Source organism: Haemorhous mexicanus, chromosome 17 (assembly GCF_027477595.1).
Source record: "Haemorhous mexicanus isolate bHaeMex1 chromosome 17, bHaeMex1.pri, whole genome shotgun sequence".
Classification (NCBI taxonomy): domain Eukaryota; kingdom Metazoa; phylum Chordata; class Aves; order Passeriformes; family Fringillidae; genus Haemorhous; species Haemorhous mexicanus.
In genome coordinates this window covers 14,603,354-14,617,240 of record NC_082357.1, presented here as the reverse complement: position 1 = coordinate 14,617,240, position 13,887 = coordinate 14,603,354, and the positions used below count along the sequence as shown (strand labels likewise).

General features: G+C 44.5%; 1 protein-coding gene across 4 annotated transcripts in view; it reads right to left on the bottom strand.

Moving 5' to 3' along the window:
- EPN2 (epsin 2) overlaps positions 1–13,662 on the bottom strand; it is a 43,747-nt gene extending 30,085 nt beyond the window's left edge. For 2 of the 4 annotated variants that reach the window (XM_059862096.1, XM_059862100.1), the window contains exon 1: positions 13,514–13,662. The gene's annotated coding sequence lies outside the window, so the exon portion shown is untranslated. Of the gene's footprint in view, positions 1–7,736; positions 7,844–13,513 lie in introns of all 4 variants that reach the window. The other 2 variants (XM_059862098.1, XM_059862099.1) reach the window with 2 other exon arrangements.
- Positions 13,663–13,887: the final 225 nt, after the last annotated feature.

Here is a 13,887-nt window from a genome sequence, read left to right as displayed (position 1 = left end):
CCCCAGCTCCCCTGATCCTTGTGGGGCTTTGTCACCCCCAGCTCCCCTGGCCCTTGCAGCTGGAATCATGGACAGGGAGGCTGGAAATGTGCTCTGAAGGGCTGGGAGAGGGAACAGCTCTGCCAGACCTGCAGGTCACCACCACGACCCAAATCCAACCTGCACTGGGATCTAATTTTAGGATTACAAGCTTTGACAACAGCTCTTTAAAAATAACACATTCCTCCTTCTCCAGCCAGGTCAGGTGTCACCCACAGTGCCACCTGCACTGTGGGCATGTTTGTAGGCTTGATGTGGTTTTTTGGTAGTTGTTCACTTACTAATTTTTAAAGAATATTTAATTTTTTAAGAGGTTATTGATCAATCTAAATTCTGATTGGTTTTCTATGATAAGACTAAATTTAAGACTAGTATTTAAGACTAAATACTTTGGAGAAATAGAACAATGAAAGATGCACTGCAGTGGACCCATGAGGGGTAGTTTCAGATGATTGCCTCTATGGCATCTACAGCATGGTGTGGCTAAAGCTGACAGACCAAGAAACACTTACAGGGTAATTAAAATACAACACAGTGTATTGGAATTAGGAAACAGTTAACTTCTGATTGTGATGGTGTGAATTATAACATCTGTATTGTCTCACCCTTCTCATGAGACTGAAAATGGAATAAAAGTTTTTAAAACACCTCTCAGTTACCCATCTCTGGGTCAGGAAAAGGGCACTGTCTGACATGGGCACATCTCAGTTTATTCTGCATGCAGCAGGTGTGCAGTGAGCATCAGAATATTGCAGAATTACACACCAGTGTGAGGTCAGGCCATTACACACTGAAGCAGAAATGCCAAATGCAAATTAATCCATCGGGGCAGTAAAAATACCTCCCCAAAGGAATTTGCTCTCTGGGGATTACCTGCTTCAAGGAAAGCATTTCATCTGTTTTCTCACAAATTGAGTAGAAAAAAAAAGACCACCCAATGTGTGCCTTGACAACCTGAAATAAATTCAGCTTACCAAATATACCTGAATTGTATTTTCAGCTGAATTAAGGGCAGTAGGAGACGCTTCTCTCCTTTCACATTTTCCTTTTGGAAGGGAAAAGGATATCCAATACTCTTGCCAGAGGATGTGCCTTAGAATAGATTACTAATTAGAAAAGTCCAGCCTTGTCACTTAGGCTGTTATGGGGTGACAGGCACCTGCTCAGGCCCCACAGATCAGCCTGAACACAGGAAGAACTACAAAAAATACAAGAGCACAAAATGTCAGCTGCCTTCTTTAAGCCCCAGTGTTTTCCTACAGAACTGCAATAATTAAAATTCATGTTCACCTAGAGCTGTGCTCATGTATCAGACTCCATATTTTGGGGATGTGTTTTGGGAAGATACCTGCTACTTAAAATTTCCTGATGATTTCATTAATTAAATTGATTTTGCACTTTTATTATTATGAAGCAAACGTCACCAAGTGCAGTTTCTCCCATCCTCCTACACACACCAGACATGAAACCACATTAATACACTCAGTAGGCCAGAGGCAAACACTCACCATGACAAAGATTAGGGGGGAAAAACAGTTTAACTCTCCATGTTACTACTGGTAGAAGCTGAAGGATTAATACTTTTATTTTGTGACATGGATTTCTAAGGAAAAGGATTGTTCAAGAAGTACAAGATGCCAAGAAATACCTGTCCATACATCCAAACATTATTTTTTCCATTTTAATTAAGTGTGCTTCCTGCCAGCACAAACTACAGCCCTGCAAAGAAAACAGAGATTGATTTATTATCCTACTTACATTCATCAATGTCCATTCATGGCATAAAATTTCAAGTGCCTTCCCTCACAGCCACCAGATTTTGCACAATCATCTTGAAAAGTCACCACAATGTCTTAATTCAATAATCAGAGCTGGTACCAACATCAGATTGCTTTAAACCTCAGACATTCAGATACATCAGCTGTCTGCTCATGAGAGTGGAGCTGAGGAGAAAATCCTTCCCTGGGAGGGTGAGGAGGCTCTGGCACAGACTCCCAGAGAAGCTGTGGCTGCTCCATCCCTGGAAGTGCTCCAGGCCAGGCTGGATGGGGCTTGGAGCAGCCTGGGACAGTGGAAGGTGTCCCTGCCATGGCAGGGGTGGAACTGGATGAGCTTAAGGTCCCTCCCACCCCAAATCATTGTGGCATTCTGTGAATAAATTGTTGTAAGATTGCAAAGTAGGAAACACATCCCAAAATCCTCCCTGCCCCCTGCTGCAGGACCGTTCTGGCCCAAGCCCAGGGCTCCAGAGCAGGATCTGCTGCCCAGCAGTCGGGCTCAGAGGAGAAGTGAGGATGGGATTCTCCAGCTCCTGCCTCTCCACTCTGCCCCACACCAGAGCCAGAGGTGGAACAGCTCCAGTGACTGATCCCACACACCAGGCCAGGCAGGGGGACAGGCAGGGCTGGGGCTGCTCACAGCCCACGGCACCCAACCAGTTAAGGCCAAGGTCACTCTAATTACTCCAAAGAACAGCCCAAATAAGGGGAGCACCAGGCATTCCAACAGCATCTCCAGTTACAGCTCACCGGGCCAAGCTGCACCTGGGGAGCTCAGACTGGAGGTGAAGTTGATGGTTTAGGTTTGGGACTTGGCTCAGCAGGTGACTGTGCAAGGACTGCAGACTGGGGTTCTGGGAAATCTCCTTTCCCTGCCTAGGGACAAAGCAATTCCACATTCCAGAAGGAAATTTGGTCCTCTACTCTCCAAATTACCAAATTTCACAAAATCTTAGCCCTGCCCTTTTCCCACCCTGATTTTAGCTCTGTCCTGCAACACCAAATGTTCACCTTTCCCTCTGACTCCTCCATATCTCCTATCTTTTCATACTACACACACCACAGTTTCCAAAATCCTTCCCAAACCAACCCACCTCTTCTCCCTCTACCTCTCAGACCTGTCTAACGTGTCCAGCACCACCACCTTGGCAGGAGCAATTCCAGAGGAGAGGTCCCAGCTGTGCCACCAGCAACCTGGATCTACACTGGATTCTGGTTCCCAGGAAATAGAACTCAAGAATATTGAATATTATAAAAATAATTCTCTTTGGTCAACTTCTGTGGTGCCCCAGTTCCTGACTCTGAGCTATATTTTTAAGTTCAGCTTTGATGGAAGTGAATCACTTCAAGATTTTTTTAAATATGAGCACATTTGACATAAGGATTTTGCCTCATTTTTCTGCTTCAAACTTTCCAATTCCTTCATTCATGCACAAAAAAGAGTCATCCTTGTTGTAATATATAAAATATCTGTTATTATTTTATTATTATTTTGTTGATTTTTGGAATTAAGAAAAAAAAAAATCTGGTTTTAAAATGCCAGTGAATCCCACATTCTCCTATGCAGATATACAGAAATTTTCAGCTGTCAGCATAACAATTCCTCAAGTTTTCTGAATCCATCCTCCAGCAGCAAAATTCTACCTACTCTTTTATCTATTCTGGATATTTAGACGGAAAATTATTTGAGTGGGAGGCAGCTTGTTCGTTTCAAAGAGGATGACAAAGACTTGTTACTCAAAAGCATCTGTGCCTGTTCCTTCATTAAAGGTCATTTTCTTCCAGTCAGCTCCTGCAGAGAACATCTTCTACCCCTCAGCTCTGATACCCTGCAAGCAGCAGCTGGATCATGGCCTTGGCACCCCAGATATCTCCTAAGGAACCCACATGGAGAAGGCAATACCCACCTCTGTTTCCAAAGCAGCTGATTGTGGCTTGGGATATACTGAATAAAATGCAAGAAATCCCTGGTGGAGCACTGCTCCTCCCTGGCCCTCCCAGAGCTGCCTGGTGATTATTGTTTTGACCATTGTTTTCGTGCAAGTCATTAAAAACATTCCCTCGTTAGATTTAGAAGCAGAACAAAAAAGTGGCTTAAAAATTCACCCACTCCATTTTCTCTTTTTTTTTTTTTTTTCAAGAGCTTTCCACCTAGTCCAAATGCACAGAAGAAATCCTGGCCCATTAACATCCATCAGAGAGCAGTAATGAATTCATCAATATTGCTCCAGTCCGTGGGCACTGTGCTGAATCATTTGGTAACCACATCTGCAGCACACAGCCCTCCCCACACTGCCAGCAGCCACCTCCCTGAGGAAGGAAAAATGAATGTACTGAGCTCTCCCTCAGCCCTGGTATCCCTCTGCATGGGGCTGGTGGTGCCTCTCCTCACCAGGATTCCCAGAGCCATCAAATCCTCCTGGAGCTGCTCCCCCTGGACATGTCCCTCCTTTGCCAAGCCACCTGCAGGCTTGCAAGGAGCTTTCAGTGCTCTTTCTTTCTAGAAATGATACAAGGATTTGGTTTTTCCCTGCTTTTTAATGTACAATGCAAATATGTTAAGCCTTAAATTGAGTATTTAATTTGCAAAGAAAAGAAAAAAACAACAAAAACCCCTCCACACCAAGTTACTGCAATCATGCTGAACTGTGATTTTATTTTTGTGTCTATTTACAGACAAACTTCTTCCTCCAGCAAGAAATTTTCCTAACAGTGAAAGTTCTAAGCACAAGAAAAGCTAAAAAGCTACCAAAATCAGCCAGTCTTAAAAGAAAATAATTATCAAGTAACATGGAAGTTCAGCAGCCAAAAAAAAAGCCCATACCTGTGGCTAGAGTACATCAGTATTAAGTTAAAGGAAAAGGAATCTATTCTTGAAAAAAAAAAAAAAAAACAACAAAAAACCCCCAGCCTTAATGATACAAACAAAATTATCCTTAAATGTAGCTTGGAAAGGACTCTGCCTGCTTTGCCCTGCCCAGGGATGCCAAGGCTGGTGGGCTCTGCAGTTTTCCATCTCTCCAGGTCCCCTCCTTGTGTTTACACTCTCAGTTCTAAAGGCATCTCTAATTAACCCCAGGAATAAACAGGGTTTGTTAAGGAAGCCCTTGGACAGCAAGCACAGCTCATGGAGGTCTCAGCACTCTGCTGCCTTAACACCCAGGGTGTCTCAGAACATACACTCACACATGTGTCTACATATCCTCAACTCCCACGGCTTAATTCAATTAATACTATTAAATCTTTAATGCTTGCCTTCAAAGGCTTCTTTTTAATTTTTAATAGCTCTCATAGGTGAGCACGAATGTTTTAAGTCTTTCTGCTATATTTTAAATAAACTCCTCTTTTCTTGCCACTTTGATGTTTGCCTTTCTGACAAACCTCTGCTCTGTGAAGCTGTTGTGACTTTGTTTTGTGTGCAAGGATGACACTACAAGCTCCAAACGATATGTTAATCACCGAGCTGGAATCTGGGATTTTTTTAATTCCTCTCACCTGCCCTCTGGGCTGGGAGTTGGCACCAGCACAGCTTTCATCAAAACAATGAAACCCAGGAGGAGAGAAGAGGCAACTGGAGGGAGGGGGCTCTGATTTGCATCTGTTTAGCATGGAAGCGGCAGGCGGGGCTAAATTCTCTTTTACTCGGCTTTCCCATGGAAGGAGAGAATGCCAAAGTCACCGTGTTTTATTTAAATAGTTAAAACAGGAGTTTTGACAAAAGACTGGTCAAGCTGGATGGAAGAATAAGCCTTGTGGCATCTAAAGGCACATCCATTTCACATGTCTGATGATGGGCATTGAATGTGTTTTTAATTCTCCCCTTCCCTCACTCCAAATTACCTTCAGACCCCCCCCCCACCTTGCCCTGCCCCAATTCTAAATTTTGAATTTGTGAGACAAGAGATAAAGGTCTGACAGAACATTTCAGGCCTTTCTGTAAAGCATAAACTACAACAAGAAACGAAAAAGAAAAAAAAAACCAAAACAACAGCACAGACTTTCCTCCTTCTTTAAAGTTTATCTTTCTTCTAAATAAGAAAAAGAAAACCCTTCTTAAAATAAAACTAAAAATCAGCATTTCCAGGGACAGGAAAAGGCACTATAGTATTATATACACTATCCAAGCTGACACAAAAAAGAAGAGATTAAAAGCCTGGCTGGAAGCCAAGGCATCCAGACACAATTTTGCACAGAGCATAGAGAACAAAAGTGCTCCTGCATTCAGGATGTTGGAGCGTGTTTCCTGCACTCACACCTGAAAGCAACCAGCACCAAAAACCAGGGATCCCAGTCAGCCCCAGACCAACAGGTCCCTCATCCCTCAGAGTGAAAGATGTGCTCACACTCTGCTTGATCCAGACCATCTCTGCAGAACAGACCCTCCCCATAAAGCAAATTAAAAACAGAATAATAAAGACAAGCTACAAAACTCTCCTGCTGTTCCTCACTCCTCAACATTTCAGCAGAGTTCCCATCATGCAGAGCACTCCCCAAAATTCCAAATCTCCAGCCATAAAACACGTCCTGACTTTTAAAGCCCACGTAAATACTCCTGGAGGCATCCTATGGTTGTATTATGATGAAATTAAATATACACAGGCACTATTGGTTGGCAGACAGACACCAAAATGGCAATTGTAGCACTCAGTGTGTTTAAAGCAGCAGGCCAGGCAAAAGGAGATTATTCACTAGGTAGTCAAACGTAAAAAAGAGCCAGACATTTCAGTCTGTCTCAGTGTCTCACAAAGGGGTCAGCGATTTGTAAATTTTAAACACAACATTTAAGCAGTTTTGCAGACTAAAAATCCTTTGATGATTTACCTCAGTGCTGCTCTGCAATAAACCAGTTTAAAAGTGATTTTGCTGTACTCGAGCTTTTATACTTCAGCTTCTCTACAAGAATTCTGAAAGCCAAGTCAAACCAATTATAAACACTCCTGTATTTTACTTCCTTATTAAAGCTTCCCAAGAGAACCAGTAAACATATAAACATAAATATCTTTCAGAGGAGTCACCCAAGTACCAATAAAGTCTTCAGAAAGCAGCAGCTTTGCTGAAAAAGTATGAAATACCACGATCATAGCCTAGTGCAAGGACAGTCATGCTGTTCTTCTGAGCAGCAGACAGAAATTTCTGCCTTAAAAATATGCACAAATTGAAAATATTCTCAAAAATGATAGTATTAAATATTGATTTCTGATCTGCATTTGTATACTCCTAAGAAAAGTAGTCTGTGTCACCTATGCTGTTTATCTGAAAACATTCCAACAGAGGCATTATCTTGACTTTCTGAGAAACCCTTCTAAATTGGTAGACAAAGTTTAACTTCATGAACTCTGCTCAACAACAGCAGCAAAATATAGTAACACTTCTCATAGGTAATAAGCATTCCATCCTTAAAAAAAAAAAAATCACTGCAAGCAGCAGAACACTGCAAGAAGCAATCAAACCCCTGCAATAAGGCAGGATGGGCTCAGAAGGCAAATATTTCATTAGATAATACAACAGAGGGGAGTTTGTGCTTCCAGTGGTCATTAGAGAAAGAGGTTTTCATCAAATAATTAAATACCTGGGCAGGGGCATTTGAAAGATGCATCAGATCCTCCCTGGATGTGAATATTGAGGGTAATGCCTGATGAGGAAGCCCTAACCAGACATTACCAGTCACAATCCAGCAATGGCACAAAATGGGAGGGAGTTTCTCTGATTAATTAAGTGAATAATTAAAAATATTCAAGTTCTGTTTTTCAACTAACAATTGCAGTGCTTTCCTTTACGTGCACCACGTGGCAGAGCACACTGTGCTTGACCATCCCCACCAGAGAACAGGCATGTTAGAACAGCTCTGCAGATAAGGATTAATTAATGATCTTCAATTCTGGCTGATTTCATAGGTTAGAGCAAACATCTCTGCCTTACTGCTGTTGTCACAAGCCTCATCCCTGTCCAAACAGAGCTGAAAGGCAGTAGAAAAGCAGCTTCAGCAGCAATTGGGTCAACAGATTTGGCTGAAGAAATCCTCATCACTAAAAAGAAAGAAAGAAATAAAAATCAGAATGACAAAACTGAGGTGATGCTTGGGGTCTGCTCATCCCCAGGAGGAACCTCCTGGGAACAGAATTCCCACCTAGAGGGAAACGTGTCTGAGGGATCCTTTTGTGCTGCCATCTCAGGGGAGGAAGTTACCTTTAAAAAGATTTTGTTTGGCCTCTCCCTGAGGAATATCAGAACTGTCTGGACCAGTTGTTTCAGTGGGGTTTGTCCCACAAAAGTTTTACTCGTGAACTGCACAGCTCTTACACCAGTGAGCAATTTACTCATGGGATTACTCCCAGTGGACTCAGAAGAACCGTGTGAGAAAGAAGCTTTGCCAACCTACAGGTTGCACAACCGGGGGGGAAAAAAAACTTCAACCAAACCAGGGAGGGGGATAAATTGCAACTGACAAAAACTACAATCAAGAAATAGCTGGTGACAGATTGTTATTTAAGTACAAGGAAGTGATTTAAACAGGAGCAGTTGTAATAAGATTATACGATTCTCTATTAAGATTCTTAAAATGTCTTTGTTCTAGCAAAGCTCTGAAAAGACCATTGCCCTTGCAAAGGTTCAGAAACTACTAAATTGATGTTAAGTCTAGAAATTAATATGATTTGGGAGAATAAAGATAAAAATGTAAAAGAACATCCCAGCCATCATTAGTACCCTGTCCCCTGTGCTGGTATTTTTCCCTAGCAGGGGTACCACGTGTGCTGTAGCATTTCTTGGTGGCAAAACTCAAACCCATCCAACAGAAGTAGGGAGCTTGCTCTGCTTGGGTTTCTGCTTTTAAATAATGAAAACTCCCAGGTGGATTGTAGAAGCCATCCCATTATGTAAGTGACATCTCCAGAAGGGCAGGGGAGTCTCTATGAGGTTATACAGGAGAGAGATTAAATCAGTGTCTGGCTGCTGAATTTTAGCCATGACCCCCAGACTCCACCATGTATTTTAAGTAATCAGTTCTAAAGCTCCAGCCCCCAAAATGTGCCAAAACTCCTGCAATACTGAAAAGCAAACAAGGCAAGGGAGCCTTCAGATTTCTGTCTGGTAGGGTGAACATAAAACATCTCTAACTAAGGTGTCTGGCATGGTTTTAAACTCATAAGCAGCTTTGAAGTTTCAAAAAAATAATTTATTACTTAATTTGTACAAGTATTGTTCACTGAGTGCTGTGTTCTGAGAAACCAAAAAGCCTCAAAGAGCCAGGGCTGTCCCAAGCCTGCAGAAGCAGCACAGAGGCCTTCTCCTGCCTGGGCCACCCTCCAAACTCTCCTGGACCCCATGACCATTTAGGATTTATTGTATGGTGACATGAGAGGCTCAGGCACTGCAGCCAACATGGCTAAAACAGCTCTGGGAGCTGAGGCAGGAGCAGGGTGGAAGGAAAGGCAGGAGAAGGAGCAGGGTGGAAGGAAACTGCAGAGGTCTCATGCACAAATTTCAGCTAATGACTCCAGGCAGCTCAGGGAGCTCCACTCCTGTGGTGGAGGGAAAACTGTGCCTTGAAAACAATTTGTATGGATCATGACAACAAAACAAGAGTGTGTTGGAGACTCCTTCAAACTTCCCCCAGCCACCTCCAGCATAAATCACAGATAAGGGAGCCTCCAAGGTGGAGCTGCACCCAGGCCTGGGCTGGGACTGGTTTCACCCAGTCCCAGAGCAGAGGCAGCTGCACTCCCACTGCCAGTGGGGACCTGTCCAAGCCTGAGCTCCTGCTACCCCACCTGCACAGAGCTGGATTTGGCAAGCCAAGGCACAGGAGGCGTGAGCAGCCCAGGCCTGACCTTGAACACAAGCTCGAGGCACCAGTTAGAGGCATTTATGTTAACAGCCCTGGGTGACAGGAAACAGAGAGACACACTATTAACAATTAATGTAACACAGGGTATCGGCTCTGAGATCAATTCAAGTTCAATTTTTGTAACAATACTGGAAAAATGAGCTGAAAATTATCTATACAGAAGAAAAGCATCTCACTAGCATAATAACTCAAAGTTGTATTTATTTCCATATAGAAAGCACAGTAATGAATTACAAACTGAATTCTGCAGACATCTCCAGAGCCAGTGCAACCAACAAACACAAAGTACTTCTATACTGATTTTCTAATTAGTATCACCATTCATACAAACTTCACTCTTAGATATTTACATAGAACCCAATCTTGGTAACTTAAGCTACTCTCCTTAAACTCTGCCTACAACCACTGGCAACCTACAGAAAACACCACAGAACCTTCTGACCCAACTACTTCACCTTTATCAATGGTCTGGAGCAGCATCATAAAATCAAGCAAACCCCAAATTTGGAAACCAGAGACAAAACTGTTATTTGTAAAATGATAAATAAAAAATATCAGTTTTCCTGTAGCTTTCTACCTGCTGCACCACTCAGTGAGAGGTTCAGCCCAACAGCCACAGAGTTTTGAATCCATCCTGAAGCCCACAGTCTCTGAATTCACTCACATTCAACCATTCAGAATTCTTTCTCCACACAGAACAGGAAAGCAGTCCTGTAACAACCAGCTAAAGTGATTCACTCAGGCTTTTTAGGGTCTGTTATTCAGCACAGCCCAGTCTGTACCAAACCTGCAGCACACCAACGCTAGCAGACCTACAATCAGCCCTGGCAGGTTTTATTCCAGAGGACAGCAATCCATGTTGTTCTCCTCCATGGAGTCTCCTGCCTTCTTAATGAGCAGCCAGGCTACTGAAACACACAAAAACCTGCTGTTCTTTGAAGCACTTAAGCCAGCAGGATGCTGGTACGTTTCGATATTTTCCCCGCACAGATCAGAGCGAGGCGAAGTGGGAAAAGAACATTACAGGCATTCCTACAAAGCAGGCACATTTCATTTTCTATTAGCAACATCCCAAGGGACACTTTAGCACTCTGCAAATATGGCCCTGCAAGACTGGGAAGTTGCTTCCTGAGTACCAGTCATTAAAGAAAGGTATTAGAGTAACTTATATTCTTCTACACCAAGCAAAAGCCAGAGTCATTTCCCCATCCCACGTATGAGACCTAAGAAAAGCAAGATCAGGAACATCATAACTACTCTTTAATGTATTTCCCCTAAACTGATTATCATTTAATGATTGCTCTTTCTCTCTCTAAAGGAAAAAAATAAAAAAACCAACCATGGAAACAAAACCCCGATTTCTCTATCAAGAGAGACTATCAGCATTTTTATGAAGTAACAAATTAGGCCTTTGGCATTTCCCAGCAGTGATCCAAGATTTGAGGCTTCTTAAAAGCTCCAAGTTTGAAAGCAATCAAATGGCTGACAGCTGGAACAAAACTAGCATGATTAACCAGTTATGTAAATAATGATGTGGTCAGTGCAAGCTGAATTCATTCCTGCTGCCTGCATTATACTGGACATCAGATGTTTGTGAACTCTTCATTAAATGTGACTGTAGGAATAATGGAAGTGAAAAACAACACGAACATCACCAGCCAGGGTACCTGGCAGTCAGGGGTCTCTCCTCTGGTCCTTCCACACCCATCAGGTAACTCATAAACAGCATTTTTTTAACCCAAATATTACCCATCACTGCTTAGCTTCTACCTAGGGAACAAGTCTGCTTTTTCTCAGGAGACAAGTCCATGGAGAGGTGGAGAAAGAGGGAGAGAGGATATTTATTTACAAGGGCTTGGAGTGACAGGCCAAGAGAGCAGCACTGGATGGGATACTGGGAAGAAATTCCTCCCTAGGACAGTGGGCAGGCCCTGGCACAGGTTCCCAGAGAAGCTGTGGCCACCCCTGGATCCCTGGGAGTGTCCAAGGCCAGGCTGGACCCTTTTTGGAAAAACCTGGGATAGTAGAAAGTGTCCCTGCCATAGCAGGGGTGGGACTGGATGAGCTTTGAGGTCCCTTCCAACCCAACCCATTCTGGGATTCAAAGATCCTGTGAGTGCTGCCTTGCATTTCTTAAAGGCTGATAACAATTTCCATTCCTCAGCAGATGCAAAAGTCAAGCTGCTGTGTCAGAGAGCTGTTGTGACACAGGTGTAATGTTGCAGAGTAACTTCATGGAATAGAGGAAGTTACAATCAGCACCCCCAAGTCAAACTTCCTCAAATGGAGCCCACAGTCAATTTGGCCTTATCAGAATCCGCCTTCAGGAATGCACACTCATGGGTCATTTGTGCTTGATAATTTTTGATAACATAGTTAAATATTTAATATGGGTAAGATTATCTCTGAAATTCTGTCGAGCTAGTTTACCATTACTTGGAGTCTATAAAGGAAAATTTATCAAAAGTTTTGATTCCTCCCAATAAAACTCTACACTTGACTTTGTTCAAAAATAACACATCTGAGAATCAGCCAAGACAAACATATTTAGAAGTAACTCCTAAACAGGCTGCATTTTGCTAAAGATACCATTACAATATATTTCTGATTTTAAAAAATCATTCATCCCACATTTCACACCCCAACAATACAATTTCCTATGACCTTGTGTCTCACAAAACACAGCAACACGCTGGAATTATGCAAGAGTTCTGTATTACCATAAAACATGTATTTCAGTGGAGAGAATAATAAAACTTAATCTCGTGGCCTGATTTGCATTTTAAACTCCTCAAGTCAGACTCTACAGCCCGTAACATCTGCAACAGCTTCACAATCCTAACAAGTCTTTTAGGCCTCCTGTTGAAAATGGATGAGCATGTAGATAATTCAGGTGATTTTCTTAATAGATGGGAACAAGAAATATGTTCAACTGCTGCAAATTTAAAATCTCACTTGGCTTTTCAGATCCGTGTCGATACCGTACTTGAGAAGGGGGAGGGGGAAGCATTACACACCCATAAAACTGAGACCAAACGCTACCAGTTTTAAAGCCTTAGAGCTTTAAATCTTAACATGAATATTTTAACATTTACATTAAAGCCTTACGGCTTTAAAATAGGGGACTTCCATTGCGGGCAGCCTGTGATAATTACTGTTTCAATACATTTCACAGCAATAATGTAATACAGCTCGCTGACTACCCGACCCTAATCTCTAGCATCACAGGTACTGCAGGTAAAAATTTCTTTAAATATATATATATAAGTATGTATCGGTGTAAATATATATAGGGAGAGAGAGAGAGAGAATATCACAGAACCACAGAAAATCAGAGAATTATTAGGGTTGAAAGGAACCTCTGGAGATCATCTAGTCCGAGCCCCCTATATAAAACAGACCCTTAAAAAATCATTAAAAGCATTAACACACATCTCCCAAACAACGATATCACTGAAAATACAACAAAACATCCCCAGCCCCGCCACGATGGAGGTGAACAACGCCGGGGCGGGGGTCGGACCGGGCGGACCGGAGCCCCCCCGCCCCAGCGCCGCCGCCGGGAGCCCCCCGAGCCCGCAGGCCCCGCCATCCCCCGCAGCCCCGGGAGGCCCATCGGCAGCCAGGCCCAGACTCGGGGCCGCGGGAGCCCAGCCCGTCCCCGCCGCCGCCCGCCCAGCCACCCACCGGCGACAACAAAGGCCACCGCGGCCCCGCGCCCTCCCCGCGGGGACCCCCGGGGGCCCTTCCCGCGCCCACCCCGCGCCCCGCCGAGGGGAAAGGCGGCGCTGCGGGGGCTGCCCGCCCGTTCCCCACCCCCCGTCCCGCAAGCCGCGGGAGCCGCGCTGACCTGCGGGCGCGGGGCGGGCGCGGTGTCCCGGTGTCCCGGTGCCCGGCGGCCGCGGGCTGCGCTTGACACCCACACGCACCATCCAACATGGCGGCGGCGGCCGCGGGGAGGCGGCGGAGGAGGCGGAACCGGCGGCCGCGCGCGGCCCCGAGGCGCGGCCGCGCTGAGGGCGGGGGGGACGCGGCGCTGCCCGTCCCCTCCTTCCCTCCCTTTTCCCTTCCTTCCCTCCCTTTTCCCCTCCTTCCCTCCCTCTTCTCTTCCCTCCCTCCCTCCCGGCGCGGCTCCTCGCAGCCGGACCCGGTGCCAGTGCGGAGCGAGGCGGGATCGGCCCCCGGGCACCGGTGACTTTGGATGGGAGAGCGCCTGGGGAAGCC